Source organism: Schistocerca piceifrons, chromosome 2, assembly GCF_021461385.2.
Source record: "Schistocerca piceifrons isolate TAMUIC-IGC-003096 chromosome 2, iqSchPice1.1, whole genome shotgun sequence".
Taxonomy (NCBI): domain Eukaryota; kingdom Metazoa; phylum Arthropoda; class Insecta; order Orthoptera; family Acrididae; genus Schistocerca; species Schistocerca piceifrons.
The window spans coordinates 666,238,802-666,261,098 of NC_060139.1; positions in this window are offsets into that span (position 1 = coordinate 666,238,802).

Below are 22,297 nucleotides of genomic sequence, written 5' to 3' on the forward strand. Positions count from 1 at the left end.
AGGCCTTTGTGATTTCTAATGGTGCAAACTTCAAGAATCTGTTGTAATATTACAGCTGTATTCATATCGTGCATCATGTGTGCTCATTATAGCTGTATTCATATCGTGCATCATGTGTGCTCATTATGTCCCATAAATGTTTCAAATGCATCACTCTCTTGTTTCCTTTCTGATTTTGACCCCTACTATCACTTACCCTTGATATTTGCGGCCATGGACTGATATGCAATTCTCAATCCTTACTATGTGCCCCACCTCCCACAGAGTTTGTCACAACCTTTCTAGAACACCCTGTACAGACTGGATTCCAGTCAGTCTGCTACAGGTGCAGTGGCAAGGCTTCTAAGGTACCGTATCATTATTGATTGGTCCGAAAGATTTAAAGGATGGTTTTGCTTTGTCATTTGGTCTAACGTCATTCACTGGAATTAGTTGCCAGTCATGACATGAGTGTCTCTTCAGAGCCTGACTTACAGTGAGATCTATGAAAATGTCTGCCACACACTCTGGCAGACATCTTACTATGTTTCATCTACTGGAATTACTTGTACGTCATGGCATGAGAATCTCTTCAGGACCTGACTTACAGTGAGGTCTAGGAAATTGTCTGCCACCCACTCTGTGGCAGACATCTTACTGTGAAGTTGGGATGTATATGTACGTGTTCTCATTTATCCATGGATTCTAAAACTACTTTTGTAAATATTGGTACAGAAACTTCTGTTCGCTTTGCAGAGCTGAAACCAAACTATTCTTTGTACAGAAGTTGTTAGTTGTTTAAATAAACCACAAGCCTGTTTTCATTTATGGCAAATAAGACAGCTATGAAACGGGTTTGTAATTCTCATATTTCTTTTATATCACATTTTTATGGGCAGTTAGAAATTCCACACATCTGAGATACTCAGAGCAGCAACTAGGTGTGAATGAAACATTTATGTTTGTTGAGAATACTTTTGTACTGCTAATGCAATCCTTTTAGCACACACACTGATACTTTATCTAGACCTGTTGACTTTTTATTTATCATTACCACACTGAATTCATCATCAGTGGTAGACAGCAGCAACACTGTGTAAGGTGAATAGTCCTTTTTGTTCCATGGCTCATATCTGGATGCTTTTTCTACAGTTTTGTTGCTAAGTTTTTAAAATAATTGAAAACACAGGTTGCCAGGTCAGTAGTGTTATGTATTAAGCCATCTTTATCTCTGACTTCCCTGTTAATCTGTTTTGATTTTACGCTACCATTATCTAGGTTGACTACATTCGGTATTGCTTTGCTTTTGTTAGCTATGGCTTTATAATTTTGGAGTTTTATTATAATTTAGTAATTTTCTGTATGACTTTTATATCTGAGATAAAACTGGGAAGCAGGCTGGGCCATTTTCACTGTCTTTCACAGAGCTAAGTATTTGCGAATTAAAAAATGTTTTCTGATATTTCTTGTTGCCCAGCTCTACTTACTTGACCTCTAAATGAAAAATACAGTTACTACTTTAAATTTAAATTTTTATAAGTGCAAGAAGTTACTGAATTTGAAATTCTCATTTTTTCCTGGGACCACTGCCTCCCATATCTAGTTAGCCAACTGTACAGTAAACTCCACTTATTCAATACAGAATAAATCTTTATGTAACTAAGTAATTTAGTTTGATTTATAGTAGATATTTTTAATTTACATTTGACCAAAACGGTCTGATAATGCAAGTCTCAAGCTTGCTTTTTTTGTGATAACCCATAACTGTCTCTGATACCCAATAACCTGTTGGTTACTTCATCCACAATCATCTTCTTAATATTTGAGCCTTCAAAGATAAGAAAATATCCTTTATGATTAAATATCTTGTCCAGGATCTACATTGATTTGGAAAAAGGATATCTACATCACTACTGAGTGGCTAATATGAGTATAACATAATCACTTTTTTGAGCTTATTTTGTCCTCTTGTCTCTTCCACAGATAATTATTTTCTTCATTCAAAGAATTGTCGTCATTCTACCTTTGAATCACTGCCACTTCTTAACATAAACACATCAGCCCTCACCTGTCATTAATGTTCTGTTACAGTAACATGCTAATTCACAAGGTGTGTAGCTGCAGCAGCTAAGTCAACACAGCCATGCATATACACCCACCCACCTCCCCATGGGTCGGAACCCCTGCAACCCACAGACATATTTTAATTAATAAATAATTAATTTACAGATCTAAAAGATAAGAAATTAAGGTCAAATTAGAGGTAGACTTAAAAAAAAAAAAATCTCACGAGATAGATAAGGATGCTTCGCAACTTTATAATGACCAATAAAATAAAAAAATTAAAAATCAAAAGCTGAGAGATAAATAAATAAATAATAAACAAAATGCATCCAAAACTCTTACACAGAGCATACCAGAGTGCCCCAGAGAGCATCCCAGGGTGACCCAGAGAGCATCCCAAAGTGCCCCAGAGAGCTAAAACACTAAGAAGAATTGCTTCTCGGCTTTTGGCAAGATCAATGTGTAGTAAGTGTATATAAAAGTATTAAATGAATATTCAATATGAATATTTAATTTCAGTTCCTTCGTGTTCAGTGATGAAGTCAATGGAGCTGCCTATTTAGGATGTCCCAGGAGGAATGATCTATATTCAGGGATATGACAAGAATGATCATTCAAAGGAAAAAAGTCTAGTAGCCATGGGCTCAAAAATGAATTCCTTAAGAGCTATGAGCACTACTTCATCTTCGATACTTAAACAAATCTTTTCTACTGTGAGCTCTTTGCTTTTCATATCTTGGGAGGAGGTAGTACAGTCCAAAACAAGAAAAAATTAAAACATAGGCTTTCAAATGCATACCTCAAGAGCTTTGAGAACCTGTTCATCTTTGCTACTGTGGAACACATCTCTTCTACTAAACATGTGCTCATAGTTCTTAAAGTATGCCTTTTAGAGCCCATGCTTACTAGACTTTTTGGCTTCGAATGATCATTCCTGTCACAGAATATTGACTATTCCTCCTGGAGCACTCTGTACAGATTCCTTGAACACACTGAGCTCCAAGCTGATAGATACTAATATTAATGAGAACTACCACATCTGAATTGACATACATTTATTGTTTCATGACTGGTTTTGTTCAGTAGAACATCGCAAGGTTGTTGAGTTTTGCCAATATCATAATATAATAATAATCTTTATTTGGACATCATAATTTTTTGTACATGCACAACAATATCATGCCATACATACTGTGTGTATCAGTAGATACTATTATATAAACATTTAGCATCACTAGTTTGCTGCAGTATGGCCTATACAAAAGATAATGGAGTTCAGGAGTACCTGAGCGAGTATGAATATCTTTTACAACTGTTTCAGCTTGTCCTGAAAAAGATTTCCTCAGAGTTGCTTTATATTACTTGGTAATTTATCACGGAATTGACCTCCAGCTGTAAGTTGACTGTGATCTGCAGATTTTTTTATTATTCAGTATCTTATGATAAGCACATCTGTTTCATGTATTGTAATTATGAAAGTCTGTTCATGACACTTATTTCATCATTCTACTCTACAAACATAATTGTCTTGAGGGCACACAATGAGTACACAGTCAGTACATCATCATTCTTGAGTAGTAGTTCCTACAGGTCTGGCATTTGCTTATATTAGTAATTAACCTAACTGCTCTCTTCTGAAGTGTGAATATCCTACCCAAGTAAAATATGGGTGCTTCATGTCCAATTTCAATCTTATATTGCAAATGTGTTTGGATTAATCAATAGCATATTTGCTTAAAGACAGAAGGATCTAGTGGTCTTATGCAACATTACAGGCAAAAATCTATAAATGATACTCATATAAAAATTCTGCAGAATGCCTGACAGAAGCCTGGCGAGTGGTACAATAAATGTCAGTGTGCTATGTTGCATGCACGTACAGTTTGCCATGAGGTCAGCATGATGTTTATATGACTGTCAATTCAGCATACTCCAATGTTAAATAATACAGCTACACCTATTATACCAAACTACTGGCACTATACAGCAACCTGATGATGTTATAATGAACAAAACTGGTTGTGGCACAATAAACATGTATCAATACAGTAGTGGTGGTTCTCATTAATCATTAATATTATATAGAGTACAGCTCAATTTTTACTTGCTACACTACGTTCCTTTATTGACTGAACATTTTGATGATAAACTGTTTAAAAATGAAAGCTACTTATCTTGAGAATGAATTCTTTCTTCTGCTTTTTATTAAAAAATTCTTCAGATGGAAAGAAGACGCTGTTCTTCTCTTGCCCAGTATGATACATGCTAGTTCTTCAGCCGTTGCTGATTTCACTTCTCTTCTCGGTATTGCTGTCATAGAGAATGATCCTTTTCAAGGCTGATGAAGCTGCTACTTTTACTGCCACTGAAATATCAATTCTTTCTCTGCTGGTGGTAACATATCTGTTTCCATCACTGTTGTTTTTATTCTGGGTAATGTACAGGATAGCAAGAGGGCACTATTCATCAATCACCCACTTCACTTCTACTGCTACTATTTTCTCTTTCCTTGCTGGTACTGCTGTTGCAGAATTTGATTGCACCACTGAGGATAATAATACTGCAAATGGCACTACTACAGAATTTGCCTCTTTCTCTTCTGTGCAAGATATAGCTATTATTCCCATTTGCACTCCTGCTTCACAGTCCTTTGCAGATAGTAGGGCAGCTTTCCCTTCATTATACAGTTGCTGAATGCTTTCTTGCTTCTTTCTGTCTGCATCTTCTGCTGGCTTTAATAGTACTGGATCATTTATTTCGCAGTGTGTGAAGATAGTTTTCATGAACTCACTGATGTTTTTACTCAAATAGGATTTGTCCTTCTTGTTTAAATGCATTACATTTCAGTGACTAACTGCATAAAATACATAATGACTGGTTTTATAAATCAGAATGTCTTGCTTTATTTTATTTCATTTCTATATATTTCACATCCAGCTAGTTACATGGAAGATTTGTTTTTATTTTTATTCCTTTAATTCACAAAGTTGCTCTCAGGCAACAATGATAACCAATAACCACTGTACAGGCAGTAAGAGTCCTAACACATTTTAAGCATCATTGTTGCTCTCAGTCATCTACTGGCTACATATGGTCAACAGTACCTACCTTTTAAGTGCGATATTGTGATGCCAGATGCAACAAATATGACAGTTTGTACAGGAATTGTGAGCTGATGGATAGCTTATTTCCTGTTCCTTTTAAAACTGGGAATGGGCAGAGGGGTGTGTGTATGTTCATGTTGAATTTGTCAGTTCACTTTTATCAAACATATACACCTACATTTACATCAATCTATGTTTTGGAAGCCCTGTTTCCTAGGGAGAAGGGGCAGACAATTAAAATAATTTTTTAACTAATTTTAAATCAGTGCGAAATAAGAGGTTAATTATGCTCTTTGGAGTTGATTTTGTTGTGTACAAAAGTTTTTTTACTTGTTTACATCACTTGTAGAAAATTTTAAAAAGTGCCCTCCTTTCAAAGTTTTTGGTTTAGAAATCCAGTATTTCATCTTCTATTGCATTAGAAATTACTGTAACAGAAATTTTTTTGGCTGTATCAAGACAAATAACTCAATTCTTGCATAATAAGTTAGTTTGTTATGTGTTCCATTGATCAATCTCACAGTAACTGTTATGATGTGGAATGTATGATGTGCATAAGAAATGCAGTTCGTTATGTGTTCCATTGATCAATCTCACGGTAACTGTTATGATGTGGAATGTGTGATGTGCACAAGAAATGCACTCAAAAAACAAAGACTATATTTTTTTCTTTCTTTCTTTTTTTAAAAAAAGCTAAAAATTTTCATTACCTACCCTATTCCCTTAAAAGGCACAAAATGCACACATTATACCAATAGATTTATTTATTCTTATTCAAGAATTCATCTATGATATAAAAGGAGTTGTCAAGGAGATATGACTTCAGTTTATTTTTAAAGCTATTACTGCTGTCTGTCAGACATTTTATTTCATCTGGTAATTTACTGAAAAGTTTTACAGTAGCATATTTTACCCCTTTCTGTGCCAAAGATATGTTAAGTAAAGAATAGCACAAGTCACTCTCTCTTCTGGTATTATAATCATGAATATCACTGTTGCTTTTAAAGTGGTCCATGTTGTTGAGAACAAATTTCATTAGCGGGTAAATGTACTGTGAGGCTGTTGTAAGAATTCCTAACCTTTTATACAGATGCCTACAAGATGTGCAACTACGAGCCACAGACACTAGTCTAACCACTTTCTTTTGAGAAGTGAATACTTTTTTGCCCAAGTGTCGAGTTACCCAAAAATATTATTCTGTATGTCATCAGAGAGTAAAAGTATGCAAAGTATGTTAAATTGCTAATTTCGAGATCCTCAAAATTAGCAATTATTTGGACTGCAAAAGTTGCTGAACCTAGTCGCTTTAGAAGATCCAAAACATGAACTTCCCAATTATGATTCTCATCTATATGTACACCCAAAAACTTAGTATGCTCTACCCTGGCTACAGACTTCTCTTGATGTGTTATGTTTACTAAAGGAACTGTCCTCCTTGCAGTAGAAAATGGGATGTACTGTGTTTTTTTCAAAGTTCAGAGCAAGCCCATTTGCAGAAAAACAATCAATAACTTTTCCAAAGACATTATTTGTATCATTTTCTATTGGAGTTTCTATTACTGGATTAATAATGATGCTTGCATCATCAGCAAACAGTGTCAGTTTAGCTTCTTGTTTCAGATAAGAAAGAAGGTCATTCACATATATCAAGAACAAAACCCTGTGGAACACCTAACATAATATCACCCAAATTAGATGAAGTGGGAAGCTTCCTTAAATCACTTAAACCATATGAAGAAAATTTTTGCTTCCTGTTCTGTGGATATGATTTAAACCACCCATGTGCTGTTCCATTTATGCTATGGAATGGTAATTCCTGTAACATAATGTCATGGTTCACACAACCAAATGCTTTGGTTAAGTCATGTAAATTCCTATTGGTGACATTTTACTGTTTGAAGACTCAATTATGTTGGCAGTGAAATTGTATACTGCTGTCTCAGTGGAACAGCATTTTTGAAATCCAAACTGCGATTTACTAAATATTCCATTAATGTTGACATGGTTAACTACTCTTGAGTACATTTTTTCTCGACGATTTTGGAAAATGCTGTAAGCAAGGACACTGCCTGGTAATTACTGACATCTGTGGAATCCCCTTTTTTGTAGAGAGGCTTGACAGTGGCATATTTTAACCTGTCTGGGAAAATACCTTGAGTTAGTGATGCAATAATGATGTGATTCAGAACGTCAGTTGTAACTGCTCTACATTGTTTTAATATCTTGTTGGAGATTTCATCTACTCCAACGGAACAGTTATTTTTCAAAGATGTAATGATTTTCCTTTTTTCACAAGAGGTTGTTGAATGAAAATTAATCTGACTAGGATTTCTCAAAACAGACTCTTCCAGGTACTGCTTGGCTTCTCCTTTTGAACTATTCTCACCAAGTTTTTCATCTACACTTAAGAAATGGTTGTTAAATACATTAGCTACTTTTGTACCATTTGTTACGATGGCCTCATTCTCTTTAATAGTAATACTACCTACACTAGTGGTCACTCTTCTAAAAACATTTCATACTGATTTGATTTTACTGTCCTAGTTGTTAATTTCATCTCTAATATACATATTTTTTGATTTTCTGACAACTTTTCCCAGTATGTTACAATAATTTTTATAGTGTGAAATTATTTCTGGGCCTTTACTAATTCTTGCTGCCTCATACAATTTTCTTTTTCTTTCTGAAGACACTTTATACCAGCAGTAATCCAAGGTTTCTTTGAAATCTGTTTGCTGTTACATTTAATAATTTTTTTGGGGCAACGGTGTTTATAAAGGGATATAAATTTATCAAGAAATATGTTGCATTTATCACTGGCATTTGACTCATTATATACATCTCGCCAATTAACATTTCTTAAACTTTCTCTGAAGTGCTCTATAGATACTGGGATGGCCAGCCCCACTCTTTTACTTAATGGTTTCTGAACGGTACACTCTGCTTGGTTTTATAAGTTAATCAGTTGTGCAGCAAGGTCTGATAATCCATTTATCACAGGGAAAGCACGTGTTAGTTTTATACCCTCTTGCTGTAGAAATGCATTATCTATTAGAGTGCTACTGTCTTGAGCCATTGTTTTGTGTAAATAGCGACTCCTCCTTTATCCATGCTGGATCTGCAAGTGTAAGATGCTAAATTATACCCATTTATATCGACACTTTCCATCCTCACAGTTACATGGTGTTGAGACAGACAAAGTATATCAATCTCTTTTTAAGTCATCTAAACACACTAACAGCTCATTAACTTTATTTTTTATTCCCCTGATATTTTGATGAAGTAAATTGATACTAGCCTTACCTTTATCCCTATTTACTGTACATGAAGCTTCTTTTATTCTATTTTTCTTGATTGTTGCCAGTCTGGACTTCGGCTTTAACCTAAAAAACCTGTGTGCCTGGTCCCATTAACCACAAGGATCATCCCTTGTGTGACTGTGGCCCTCCTTACAGTATCTGCTAATAGAGAAGCTAACTTATCTTTCCCCTTCTTATTTAGGTGCAGGCCATGTGTAGTGTATACCCATCTACCATAGCCTCCAGTTCAGCGATTTTTCTGTCCTTTCTATATAACCTACATTGCCATGGAAGAGCCTCATTATTTACCTCCGTTTCCTTGCCACTACATTTGCTCCAATGAAACCATAACCTACAGTCTTCACAAAACACTCCCTCCTTTGGATTTCTACTGCAACCACCAAATTATATAAAAATATATCTAAAAACAAAGATGATGTGACTTACAACGAAAGCGTTGGTATGTTGATAGACATACAAATAAACACAAACACACACACAAAATTCAAGCTTTCGCAACCCATGGTTGCTTCATCAGGAAAGAGGGAAGGAGAGGGAAAGACGAAAGGATGTGGGTTTTAAGGGAGAGGGTAAGGAGTCATTCCAATCCCGGGAGCGGAAAGACTTACCTTAGGGGGAAAAAAGGACAGGTATACACTCGCACACACACACATACCCATCCGCACATATACAGACACAAGCAGACAGACAGACAGACAGAAAATGTCTGCTTGTGTCTGCATATGTGCGGATGGATATGTATGTGTGTGTGCGGGCGAGTGTATACCTGTCCTTTTTTCCCCCTAAGGTAAGTCTTTCCGCTCCCGGGATTGGAATGACTCCTTACCCTCTCCCTTAAAACCCACATCCTTTCGTCTTTCCCTCTCCTTCCCTATTTCCTGATGAAGCAACAGTGGGTTGCGAAAGCTTGAATTTTGTGTGTGTGTTTGTGTTTATTTGTGTGTCTGTCAATATAACAATGCTTTCGTTTGGTAAGTCACATCATCTTTGTTTTTAGATATATTTTTCCTCCCTCTATTATATTCAAATTATATAAAAATTTATACAGAAGCAGAGAATAGCTTTGCACAAGAGTACCGAAATTTTGTAGCCTGTACTAATATGTAACTAAACACTAATGTAAACAAACTTTTTAATTTACTTTCAAAAGTTTTAATTAACTATCTAAACTTTGAATGACAGACACAAGGTAATTTAACTCTGAACCGCTAAGTCTAGTCGCAAAAATAAAGATCTATACTCAGCCAAAATTTATGCCTGAAATGTAAATACAACTAACGACTATGGGCCTTTACAAAATACTTTCTTTTCAATATAAATATGCTCAGAAAAGTGAAACCTTCAATAGATAATGTAATGAAGAAGTAAGTGCACTAGTCTACAATGTAATATTTACTAAATTAGTTCTTATTTCAATATTAATCACTTAACTTAGTGAGAGCTTTGTGGCCATGTGTCTAGTGGAGATATTAGACTCTCAGAGTAAAACACACTTGTTCAGAGAAACTTTTTGGCAAAAATAGTTTCTGGGCCTACTGGTCATTCTGACTCCATAAAGTGCAGACTAAATTACATCATATAATGCAACACTTTAGAATACACTGTGATGCCTGCAAGATGCTTCTTTAATGCATTTATCATTTTACCAACCCAGCCATAACAACACATTTACAGTGTTTCATTTCAGCCTTTACTGTGTGTTTCACAATCAAACAATATGTTTGCTGTTTTATTTGATTCAAACAGTATGAAGATACATTAAACAGTCATATCACATGGTGTGATAATGATTTCCTTGTTCAGCTATAATTATTTTCATACCAACATAGTGAAGGATGAACAGCAACAAATGAAGAGCTTACGCTCTCTCTCTCTCTCTCTCTCTCTCTCTCTCTCTCTCGTGTGTGTGTGTGTGTGTGTGTGTGTGTGAGAGAGAGAGAGAGAGAGAGAGAGAGAGAGAGAGAGAGAGAGAGAGAGAGAGAGAGAGAAAGAGAGAGGGGGGGGGGGGGAGGGAGGGAGGGAAATAAATGGAGGTGGGATGGGGGAGACACAAAAGAACGTTATATCGAAACTGAAGGTATATACCTACATTACAAAATTTGGTACTTACAGTAAAGGCACATTTTTTATGAAGTTGTATCTTCTCTACTTCAGGAGTTAACTGCAAAATTTGAACTATTGGGGACCTTTCTATCACAAGAGTTCTGTTAATGCTTTTGCCAAAATTAATTATTTACAGGGAAACATAGAAGAAGAGTTACAAATATCAGCATTTCAACATTTTACACTCACTATGGCCATTATATATCATCATGTGAAGGTCATGTGAAGGGAACTGGAGTGAATGACAATTACTCTAGCATCATCTTCTACTTTATCTCAAGACTTTTTAAGTACTCTTTGATTTCAGTTCATTGTTACTGAAAAGCAAAAGGACATTGAAGAACTACAAATGAAATATTAAGATTTTAGAACAGATAAGGAACTGACTCTAATAAATTTTGTATGTGATAACACAAGGAACTCATTATATCCGTTGCAAATTTTGAATACTCACTGAAGTACCTGCAGAAGCAGTCCCTTATTAGTGAATAATTATGGGTAGCATTATTGACAACAGCAGCTAAACATGACATGCTTGACTTCACAAGGATATAATGTTGCTGAAGTATGTTTCTGATACAGCATTCTTCCACATCAGAAAGAAATGTTTCACTTGGATAGTCAACTAATGGCAGCACTGCTTCCACAATTTCTGCAGCACTTTTCACTATATAGTAACTTTCAGCTGCCTGTAACGTAATGAGAAATTGTTATCATAGGATTAAATATTGAACAACTAAAACTAAACAACCATAAATTGGTAAATATAATTCATATCATAGCTACCATGGCTTCATGGAAGATTATATCAAAGTCACAAGGGGTGTTAAAGCTCTTAGAGGCTAATATTAACAAAAAAATGAAAATACTTGTCATCAAGAAAAGTATGGGGATAACAAAAAGATTAAAATACTTGTAACCAAGAAAAATACGAGGATACATTAAACTTACCTCACAATGATAATTAAGATAAGTATGTAGATTGATAATGTGAGGAACGAAGAGCTGAGGCCAAACTGTAGCCATAACAGACAATACACGAAAACTCCAAATGAGATTATCTACACCAGTTTGTCCATAATTTACTACATTTTCTATAATGCAACCCAAAATCTGTTCACATTCAGCAAGGCAAGCTTCTTGGACATTAGTATGCAGAAATTGTTCATTCATCTGTGATATAATGAGGATACATTTAGTAACTAAATCCGTGAAGAATAAATAACAGTTTCATACAGTTCCTGATTTACATTTAAAGAATACTTTACCATCAGTATAACAAGTTTAAAATTGCAAGTCAATATGCATATGTTTTTTTACAAGATTAAATGAAACACGTAAAAGACATGGTCCCCAATTAAAAAAGAATGCAGCAGAATTCTAAATCTAAATCATTTTACTTAGAACATGCTTTAAGAACTTATCACAGCAGATATAGGAACCATGGAGAGTTGATAGCATTTGACAGGAAAATCTTGATCACACTTACACTTTTCAGAAGTTCCTTGAGGTATTTAATTCCCATGTCACCAGCTGATGAAACTGTACTTATGATATGGTGCACTCTTTTCTGTAATTCTGAACCTGCTGCTCCTTTGAACCACATATTGTAAAACACAGCCATTACTTGCTTCCGAACACTTTCTGAGAAAAAAATTAAACCCCAAATTACTTTATTACATCCTGGAGCTTCATATAACTTCACAGAAAGAAATGCTATAGATTTTCACATTTTAGAAAATAAACCTGGTTTTATATTAAAAAAAACACCTTTTTATTCTTCAACCAACAGAAAAACTGTATGCTTTGGCAAGTAATGAAATGTGACAGTTCAGTGTCAAAGTGTCAAACTAAAAATCCTTCAGTTTTGAGATTCAATTGGTGATCAGTTCATGAAGTTTTTGCTGAGACTTAACAATTTTGTCAATTCTGGCACTATGCAATATGTACTTGAAAGTACTAAGTTGCAGTGTATCAAGAGGGATCTTAGGGATGAGGAAAGAAGTCAAAGATTGATATTTTATGTAAGGGGAATAGAATGAAGTGATTTAATATTAGGTTCCCAGCAGAAAGTTCTCTCATTCAGTCTTAAGCTTGACCACATTACCCATGTAACTACAGACCTTACTTATTTATATATATATTAATGTTAAGCTCTTGCAGCTTTTCTCTTTTTTTAAAGACTGTTTTGGCCTACTGCTATATTCACACTATGCATTATTTCTTGGGGAACAGCAGTATTACTAATGACAAAAGACATAACTGGATTGTGTTCTCTATAGCGACTGGAATCAGAAAAGTCTGGGCACGACTTCAGAACCAGCAGTGGCTGTCTGGCTGACTGATTGACTGACTGGTTGAATATGTCGACAGCGAGTCGCCAGAGAACAACAGGTGGACAACATGAGAGAATGATAGACAACTGAGATGGCATTGCGCAGAATAACAAGTCCAAAGGACATAAGAAGATTGAATACTAAAACACAGCGAATTCAGAACCAAGGCAACAATGCATAGTGAGATCTATACAGAAATGCAGAGCTTTACAGTGCTGCTGCGAGCCCTGATAGGCCAGCCAGACAGGCATGGCTTAAGCTGGTGCGTACATCAGCACCCGCAATTGCAGCAGTGCCACCTAGCAGTTATCACTGATGTCCACACTGTCCTGCGGGTTTTCAAATGTGCCAGACCAGGATACCTGATCTCTCCCCCCCTGAAATGGGCATGTAACTTCAGAAGTGCCCCAGACAATGCTGGGAAGCTGAACAGGTGGCACGGGTGGAGGCCTGGCACAGACGCCCGCCAACAGGGAAGAAAACTCAAGAGGCACCCAGTGCTGTGGGCTCTTGGGTAGTGGGCAAGGACGGCTGAGAGGATGGAGGTACCCTGAGACCTCCACTTCCATGGCTGCATCCTCAAAAACCACTGCTGGAGCCCAATAACATTAGTAGTACCTTGAGGCATGTGGGAGTGGCAAGAGTGGGTGTTCCTAGGACTGAATGAAGTGGCAGCAGCAGTGGGACAGTTGGAAGGTGTGGACAGAGCTGGTTGATATACCAGTACTCAAAACCCCTCGGAGTCTCCACCACTGTAAGACGCCACCTGTGCGTGGCAACCACTATGGGCAGCAGCTATGAGGGTCTCATCCAACAAGATCGTGCCCACACAGTCCAGCAGAAAGTGCCCAGTAGGCAAGTTCTGGGGTTCCATCAGCTGTGGGACCAGGTGGTGGAGAAAGCTATGTGGCTGCCACACACAGAGGAGTTCCGCTGTGTGCAGTCATGGACAGGAGTGGATCAATAGACACTGAGAAACAGCGTGAGTGCAGAAATTATGATGGAAGTATCCATTGTTTTCAACATTTGTTGTTTAAACATACACAGCATATGATCTGCTTCACCACTAGAGGAGGGGTGAGGCAGCGGACTAAATAAATGCTTGATGCCATTGGAGGTGCAGAACTGTTTGAAAGCTGCTGCCATGAAATGTAGCCCATTACCAATACAATGGAATTGGAAAAGCACTGTCACGGTGAGAATCTCGACAAGAGCAGTGAGAATGGGATTGGTGGTTGTGGATGCCATGCTGACCATATGTGGACAGTTATAATAAGCATCCATGACAATGAGTTACATAGATCCCAAAAAACAGCCACCAAAGTCCAGAAGAATGCAATCCCATGGATGATGGGGGTTGGAGCAGGGGGCAAAAGACTGCGGTGGAGCTGCCTGCTGCTGGGCACAAGCAGAACAGCTGCTCACTATGGCATCCACGTCTTTGTTCTGTCCCGATCACTAGGAAGTGGACCTCGCAAGAACCTTCATCTGTGGCATGATCCAATGCCAATGATGGAGGAGGTTCAGGACATGGGGGCACAGGGTAGATAGGATAACAACATGGTGAGTATACAATTCTGTGTCAAGCAGGAGAATATCTGAAATGTTGAAAAACTGGTTGGAGAGGCGAATCCAGGCCCGGTGCTTGTGATCAGCAGACTTTGTAAAAAAAGTGGGCTGCCCATGGAGCACACAGTGCGTGGCATACCACAAAATGGGGTTGCAGCACGTGCCTGCAGGGATGTGAGTAGCCATAAAGGGAAACCAATCTAAGGTGTGACATCCTTCCTCATCAGACTGAAAAAATGAGGTTTCCTGTCAGTGAAGTGTCGAGAGAGACACAAGTGACTTGTGGTCAGTAATGAGGGTAAAGGTTGAGTGGTTGGTTGGTTTGGGGTGTAAAGGGACCAAACTACAGGGCATCAATCCCTTTTTCCTGACGCAAGCAAGGCTCAAGGTACAAAAACACCCAACACCACACCTAAAAAGGAAACAAATGGAACAAACAAGAAACGGGGAAAACATACACCACAAGGAAAAGTAGACGAAAGTATTAAAACCACAGAGCAGATGGTCTGGGCTGGCTGATCACAATAATAAAAGAGGATGAGCCGGCCACTCTGCAACACATTAAAATGTTCACCCCAAAAAGACAAGGCAAGATGAACACATGTAGGGTAAAGATGACCACCAAGGCAAACAAATGCAAAGAAAGTGCGACACAGTTAAAATGGAGGGAGGGTGGCGACCTCAGAGAGAAGGCTAAATGCCCACCCTTAGATGGTACGATAAAAACCCCTCCTCATGAATAAAACGTAAAACTAAATCTGCTGTTGAAGCATTGTCACCTAACACTCAAGATAGGATGCTGGGAAGGTTAAAAAGACACAGTCCAGGAAGATATGGAGGGCAGTCATACGTGAGCCACAGTGAAACCGAGGTGGGTCCTCATGACAGAGAAGGTAGCCATGTGTTAGCCACGTACGGCCCATGTGGAGCTAGCAGAGTCCCTGTGAGAGGCCCACATGGAGGTCTTCCACACATTCGTAGTCTCGTTAAGGCCACACAGTTTGTTGTGCATACTGAAATTATGCCATTCCATCTACCAAAGCTGAAAAAACTTGTGGCTTAGTAATGATCACAGGTCAGTTTCCGTGTAGCCTGTTTCGCCAGCCTGTCGGCAAGTTCATTTCTTGGGATTCCGATGTGGCCACGTAACAACTGGACCATTCCAGGGCACAGATGGACTCCTGGATGGTCGCTACCAAAGGATGGCATGAGTAGCACTGGTCAATAGCTTGCAGGCTACTCAAGGAGTCAGTACAGAGAAAAAATGTCTCGCGAGGCCATGAGCAGATGTGCTCAAGAGCACGAGAAATGGCTACCAGCTCTGCAGCGAAAACAATGCAGCCATCTGGCAAGGAGTGATTTTCAATATGTCCTCCAAGAACATACACGAAGCCAACGTGACCATCAGCCATTGAGACGTAAATGTAAACCACTTCGTGGTCCCGGTACATGTCAACAACCGAGAGGAAGTGACAGCAGAAAGCTGCGGGGTTAACTGAGTCCTTAGGACATTGCGAAAGATTCTGGTGAAGCTTCGGCTTAGATGTACACCAGTGAGATGTATGTGAATGGACCCAGAGTGTAGGTGGAAAAGGCTATCGTATGTCCTGACCTGGGCCTCCGATGCGGAAGATGAACTGTCATGGATGGGAAAAGGAGACGGTAATTTGAATGCACATGAGAACTATGAATGTGTGCAACATAACTGGCAAGTAGTTGTGCATGCCTAACCTTCAAAGAACCCTGGTCACCGGACTCGTCCTAAAAGCTCCTGCTGCCAGGTGAACGCCACAGTAGTTGTGTGACTAGGGCCTCCCATTGGGTAGACCATTTGCTGGGTGCAAATCTTTCAATTTTATGCCACTTCGGCACCTTGCGCGTCGATGGAGATGAAATGATGAGGATTAAGAAACACAACATCCAGTCCCTGAGCGGGCAAAATCTCCAACCCAGCTGGGAGTCGAACCCGGGCCCTTAGGACTGATATTTTGTCACGCTGACCACTCAGCTACCGGGGGCAGATGCCGCAGTGGTGCACTGGGTTGGGTAAATGCAACATTGATGGTGCTGCCAAATCATAAATCAGACTCCCATAGTCAAGGCGGGATTGTGCAAGGGCTCTGTAGAGCTGCAACAGCGTAGAGCAATCTGCACCCCAGTTGGTGCTGCTCAGGCAGTGGAGGGCACTGAGGTGCTGCCAGCACTTCCACTTCAGCTGACAAAGATGAGGGAGCCACGTCAATCAGGAATCGAAAACCAGTCCTAAGAATTGATATATCTCCTCTACAGTGAGTGGATCATCATTAAGATAAATTTCTGGTTCCAGGTAAAGTACGTTGCCAACAAAAGTGCATGACACACGACTTCGCAGCTGAAAACTGGAAGCCGTGGACTAGAGCCCATGACTGCGCCTTGTAGATGGCTTGCTGTAGGCACCGCTTGGCAATACCAGTACTGGAGGAGCAGTGCAAAATGCAGAAGTCTTCTGCATACAGAGAAGGTGAGACCGAAGGTCCGACAGCTGCTGCTAGACCATTAATGGCCACTAAAAACAGAGAAACACTCAATACAGAGCCCTGCAGGACTCCATTCTCCTGGATATGGGAGGAACTATGGTAGGCACCAACTTGGGACATGGAAAGTAAGGAGTGACAAGAAATTTTGGATAAAAATAGGGAGTGGGCCTCAGAGACACCACTCATGTAATGTTGCAAGGATATGATGTTGCCAGGCCATGTCGTAAGCTTTTCATAAATCAAAAAAGATGGCAACCAGGTGTTGAAATCTGGAAAAGGCTGTTTGGATGGCAGACTCAAGGAAAACTAGATTATCAATGGTAGAGCAACCCTGGCAGAAGCTGCCCTGGCATGGAGCCAGTAGACCATGTGACTCCAGGACCAAATACAACTGAAACCTTACCATACATTCCAACAGCTTACAAAGAACGTTGGTGAGGTTGATGGGCTGATAGCTATCCACATCAAGTGGATTTTTAACAGGTTTGAGCACTGGAATGATGGTGCTCTCCCACCATAGCGATGAAAAGATGCCATTGCACCAGGACCGGTTGAAGATGACGAGAAGATATCGCTTCTAGACATTCTCATTCTGGAAACATCCCCCAGGCTGTGGCTAAGCCATGTCTCCACAATATCCTTTTTCCAGGAGTGCTAGTTCTGCAAGTTTCGTAGGAGAGCTTCTGTAAAGTTTGGAAGGTAGGAGACGAGGTACTGGCAGAAGTAAAGCTGTGTGGACGGGGCGTGAGTCATGCTTGGGTAGCTCAGTTGGTAGAGCACTTGCCCGCAAAAGGCAAAGGTCCAGAGTTCGAGTCTCGGCCCGGCACACAGTTTTAATCTGCCAGGAAGTTTCATATGAGAGACGTTTGATCATCCGACTGTGGATCCGATCTGGCCCAGGAGCTGTATCGGGACAATGCTCAAGGACGCTAAGGAGGCTACAACTCTGTAAATGGAGCATTATAGGGTTCACTGTGATGTTCAGTGAGTGAGAGGGCTTTCCTTTCCATCTGCTGTTTGAGGGTGTGAAATGCTGGGGGATAATTCTCTGATGCAGAGGCTCGAGCATAGTGCTCATCAAAGTGTTCGGCAATTGCGTTTGTGTCGGTAGATAACACGCTGGCACCCAATGGTCAAGATGTACCTCTCCCAACACTCCTGTTTCCTTCTTTTTATAAGCTGGCGAATGCGGGCATGGAGCTGTTTAAAAGCTATTAGGTGCTCTCAGGAAGGGCACAGCTTATGCCACTGTAGAGCTTGCAGACACTCTTTAATGGCCTCAGCGATTTCCGGCGATCATGAAGGTACTGACTTTCACCGGGGGCACCCTAAAGAACAAGGGATCGTGTTTTCTGCCGCTGAAACGATAATTCTAGTGACCTGCCCAACTACTGCATCAATGGTACCATGTGGGGGAGATTCAACGGTGATAGTAGAGGTGAAAGCTTCCCAGTCTACCTTGTTTAAAGCCCATCTTGGTACACGTCCGGGGGAATGGTGCTGGGGGGGGGGGGGGGGGCAGGAAGATGGGAAAGTGGTCATTACCTCATTACCACATACCACATACCACATAAGTCATTGTGGGCTCTCCAGTGGACAGATGGGAGAAGTCCTGGGCTGCAGAGGGATAAATCAATGGCCGAGTAAGTGAGATGAGCTGCACTGAAATGTGTGGGGGCCCCCTGTATTTAAGAGGCGGAGATTGAGTTGAGACAGGAAAGTTTCGACATTTCTATCTCTACCTCAGCCAGTAAGCACAGTGGGTGTTAAAATCTCCTAAAAGCAGGAAAGGTTTAGGGAATTGATGAATCAGTGCAGCCAATGCGTTCAAGGGTACTGCACCATCTGGAGGAAGATATACATTGCAGACAGTTATTTCCTGCATCGTCCTTATCCTGACAGCTGCAGCTTCAAGAGGGGTTTGAAGGGGCATAGATTCACTGCATACTGAGTTCAGAACAAAGACATAAACTCCACCTGACACTATTATAGTCACTACGGTTCTCGTAATATCCCCTATAGCTGCGAAGGGCAGGGGTCCGCACTGCTGGGAACCAGGTTTCCTGGGGGGCAATGCAGAAAGCAGTTGTAAAGCTTAACAGCTGCCACAGCTCATCCAGATGGTGGGAAAAACTGCCGCTATTCCACTGGAGGACTATGTGATCATGAGACTGGGAAGACATGAAACACTCAATGAGGCAGTCTATGCCTCAGGGTCACCTACTGCCACCAAATGAGTACCTGTGCAATTGACATCCATTGTGTCTGAGGGCACAAGATCTAGGTCCTCAGTGAACGCCAGAATATCCACCTCATCCTCACACACAGAGCTTGTAGGTAGTGGTGGTGTGGGTGCCACCGCAGTGGTGTGGTTCTTGGGGGTCTTTTCTTTTTAGGTTTCTCTCGCTGCTCCTTCGGTTTGTCCAGCTGGGAGGGCTTTACTGATTCAGTCTCAGCGACTGAGGAGACCGTGAAGCCCTATGACCAGTTAGCTGTGGTTGCTTCAGCCACTGGCAGGTGTCAGCTTTGCCACTGGTAGGAACCAGGGAAGGAAGTGACCCAAGGGATCCCTTCCTGGCGAGAGGAGCCAAAGAAGACTTACGTTCTCCAGTTGAGAAGTGGTTGGTTGGGGGGGGGTGGGTTGCTCCTGAAATAGGTTGTGCAGGAGCAACAGGGAGGGAAGTGCCCCCCCCCCCCCCCCACCAACAAGGGGGCAGATGGAGTCTGATAGCTCTGAGAGCCAACTGTACGGGGTGGAACGGAAGATGGTAGAACCACTGTAGTGGCTGTGTAGGTTGACTTCATATGCTCAGGATGTAGTCTCTCATATTTTCTCTTAGCCTCAGTGTAGGTCAGTCAGTCAAAGGTCTTGTATTCCATTATTTGTCTTTCTTTCTGGAGAATCCTGCAGTCTGGTGAGCAAGGCAAACGGTGCTCTCTGCAGTTGATACAAGTGGGAGGAGGCACAAAGGGAGTATGTGGATGCAGTGGACGTCCGCGGTCTCGACATGTGGCATTGGAAGTGCAGTGGGAACACATGTGCCCAAATTTCCAGCACTTAAACCACCGCATAGGGGGAGGGATGCATGGTTTAACGTCACAGCGGTAAACCAACACCTTGTCCTTTTCAGGTAATAAATCACGCTCAAAGACCAAGATGAAGGCAACCCTGTTGTCTTTCGGTCCCCTGCAAATGCACAGGATGAAATGAACACCTCACCGTTCTAGATTGGCATGGAGCTTGTTGTTGCACTGCAAGAGGAGGTCTCTATGGAAAATTATCCCCTGGACCATGTTCAGGCTTTTATGGGGAGTGACGGAAACAGGAATATCACCCAGCTGGTCACAAACGAGTAATGCCTGGGACTGGGCCGGGGGTGCTGTCTGAATCAAGAATGCATTGCTTCTCATATTGGACAGCGCTGTCACTTCCTCAAAGTTATCCTCAAGATGTTCAACAAAAAACTGAGGGTCATAGGTAGAAAGGAGTCCTCGTTCATTCTGCTACAGACTACATATTGAGGCAAATGTGGCTCTCTTCTTTCTGTAGTCCTACTTTCTTCCCATAGTGTAGTGAGGGAGGCAAACAATTTAGGGTAATATCTGTCAGCACTGTTCTTGATCTTGCCCTTCTTAGAGACTGCTGGCGCCATACAGTCACCAGCATGAGATGACTTAGTCCACTTCTTGCGGATCATCCACCCTGATGCCACCCACTCCAATCAGGCGTTCTCCCCACAGGTGCCAGCCACAGCAAAGGCCACCTGGCATGATGGCCATTGCCAGAAGTCCTGATGTCCCAGGAAGACAGGCATGTACTCCTTGGCATATGTGGGGAGTTTACAGCTCAGGCATCAGCAGTGTGATCCCTGTGTTGTCAGGGGGCTACCACAAAATGGGTACATGACGGCCCCACCACAATGAACTGGCTACCGTACTGGATATTGGGTGCAAAGAAATCCAATACTGTTATGGGGGTGAAAGAGGACAGGAGACAACGGAAGAAAATGACATACCCCGGAAAGTGTCCTTGGCCATGTAGTTGAATTGCAGGTGGAGATGCAAAGCCATCACAAGAGGTTCAGGAGATCAAATCTAAGGGCACTATGGGTAACTCATGCACCACATAAGGCATCCCCCCATATGGCCCGCACTTCTGTATAATTTGGAAAGTGGCAGGTCAAACGATAAAATGGGACCTGAATTGCAGGGCTGAAAAGTGTGAGACTCTTTTTAGTCGCCTCTTATGACAGGCAGGGATACCTCGAGCCTATTCTAAGCACCTGCAGGGGGTAATGAGGGTAAAATTGGTCCCGAAAATATAAACATGTAACTTCTTAATGGTACAGATGATCACCAAAGCCTCTATCTTGATCTGAGTAGTTGTTTTGAGTGGGTGTCAGCATCTATGATGCACAGGTAAACGGGTGTTCCATACTGTGAACATTCCAATGTGTCAGTACTGTGACAGTGCCATAAGGAGAGGCATCCATGGACGAAACCCATCAACACAATGGAGTAAAGGGCATAAGGCAGGGCGCTGAGTGCACCAGACACCTCAGTTGTGTGAAAGCATGCTCACAGGCAGCTGTCCACTTGTATTGAACACCTTACACAGCTGGTTGAGCAGATGCACAATGTACGCTACCTGTGGAAGGAACTTAAAATAATAATTTACCTTCCCCAAAAAAGACTGCAGCTCCTGTAGGTTTTTAGGGTGAGATTGAGAGCCAATGGCAAAAATGTTATGGTCAGTGCAGTGGATCCAAAATCTCCACACAGCTGGAGAGAGCCCCTGGTTTTTTTTTTTTTTTTTTTTTTTTTTTTTTTTTTTTTTTTTTTTTACCATCCCCACAGGTGTAGCCCATGTACTGTTTTGATAGGATCAATTACCTCAACTGCGGTGGAGACCATTGAGTTTTTGCTTAACTGCCACCCATAATGAGACACGAAGAGGTTGTGCTCAGCAGAAATGGGGCACAGCATCTACACATAAGGAGTTATGGGCCTGGAAATCTATGAGACACCCCAGGCTGGGTTCAAACAGAGACGCGATGGTGGAAGAGAAGCCATGTCGGAATTGATCCAAACTTCGTCAGTGATGGAGAATCCAAACAGTAAGAAGGTACTGAGACCAAAACCGTTGCCAGCTGAATGATTACCAACAGCAAACAGAGTTATCAACTGGACGACCTTTTTGTATGTAGCATTGACTGTGAATTGATGTGGGAGAGGAATCCAACTGTCACTATAGGTGACCGATGTACAAAAGAGCTGGGCAAAGTCAGAGGAACCAAGACAAGCAC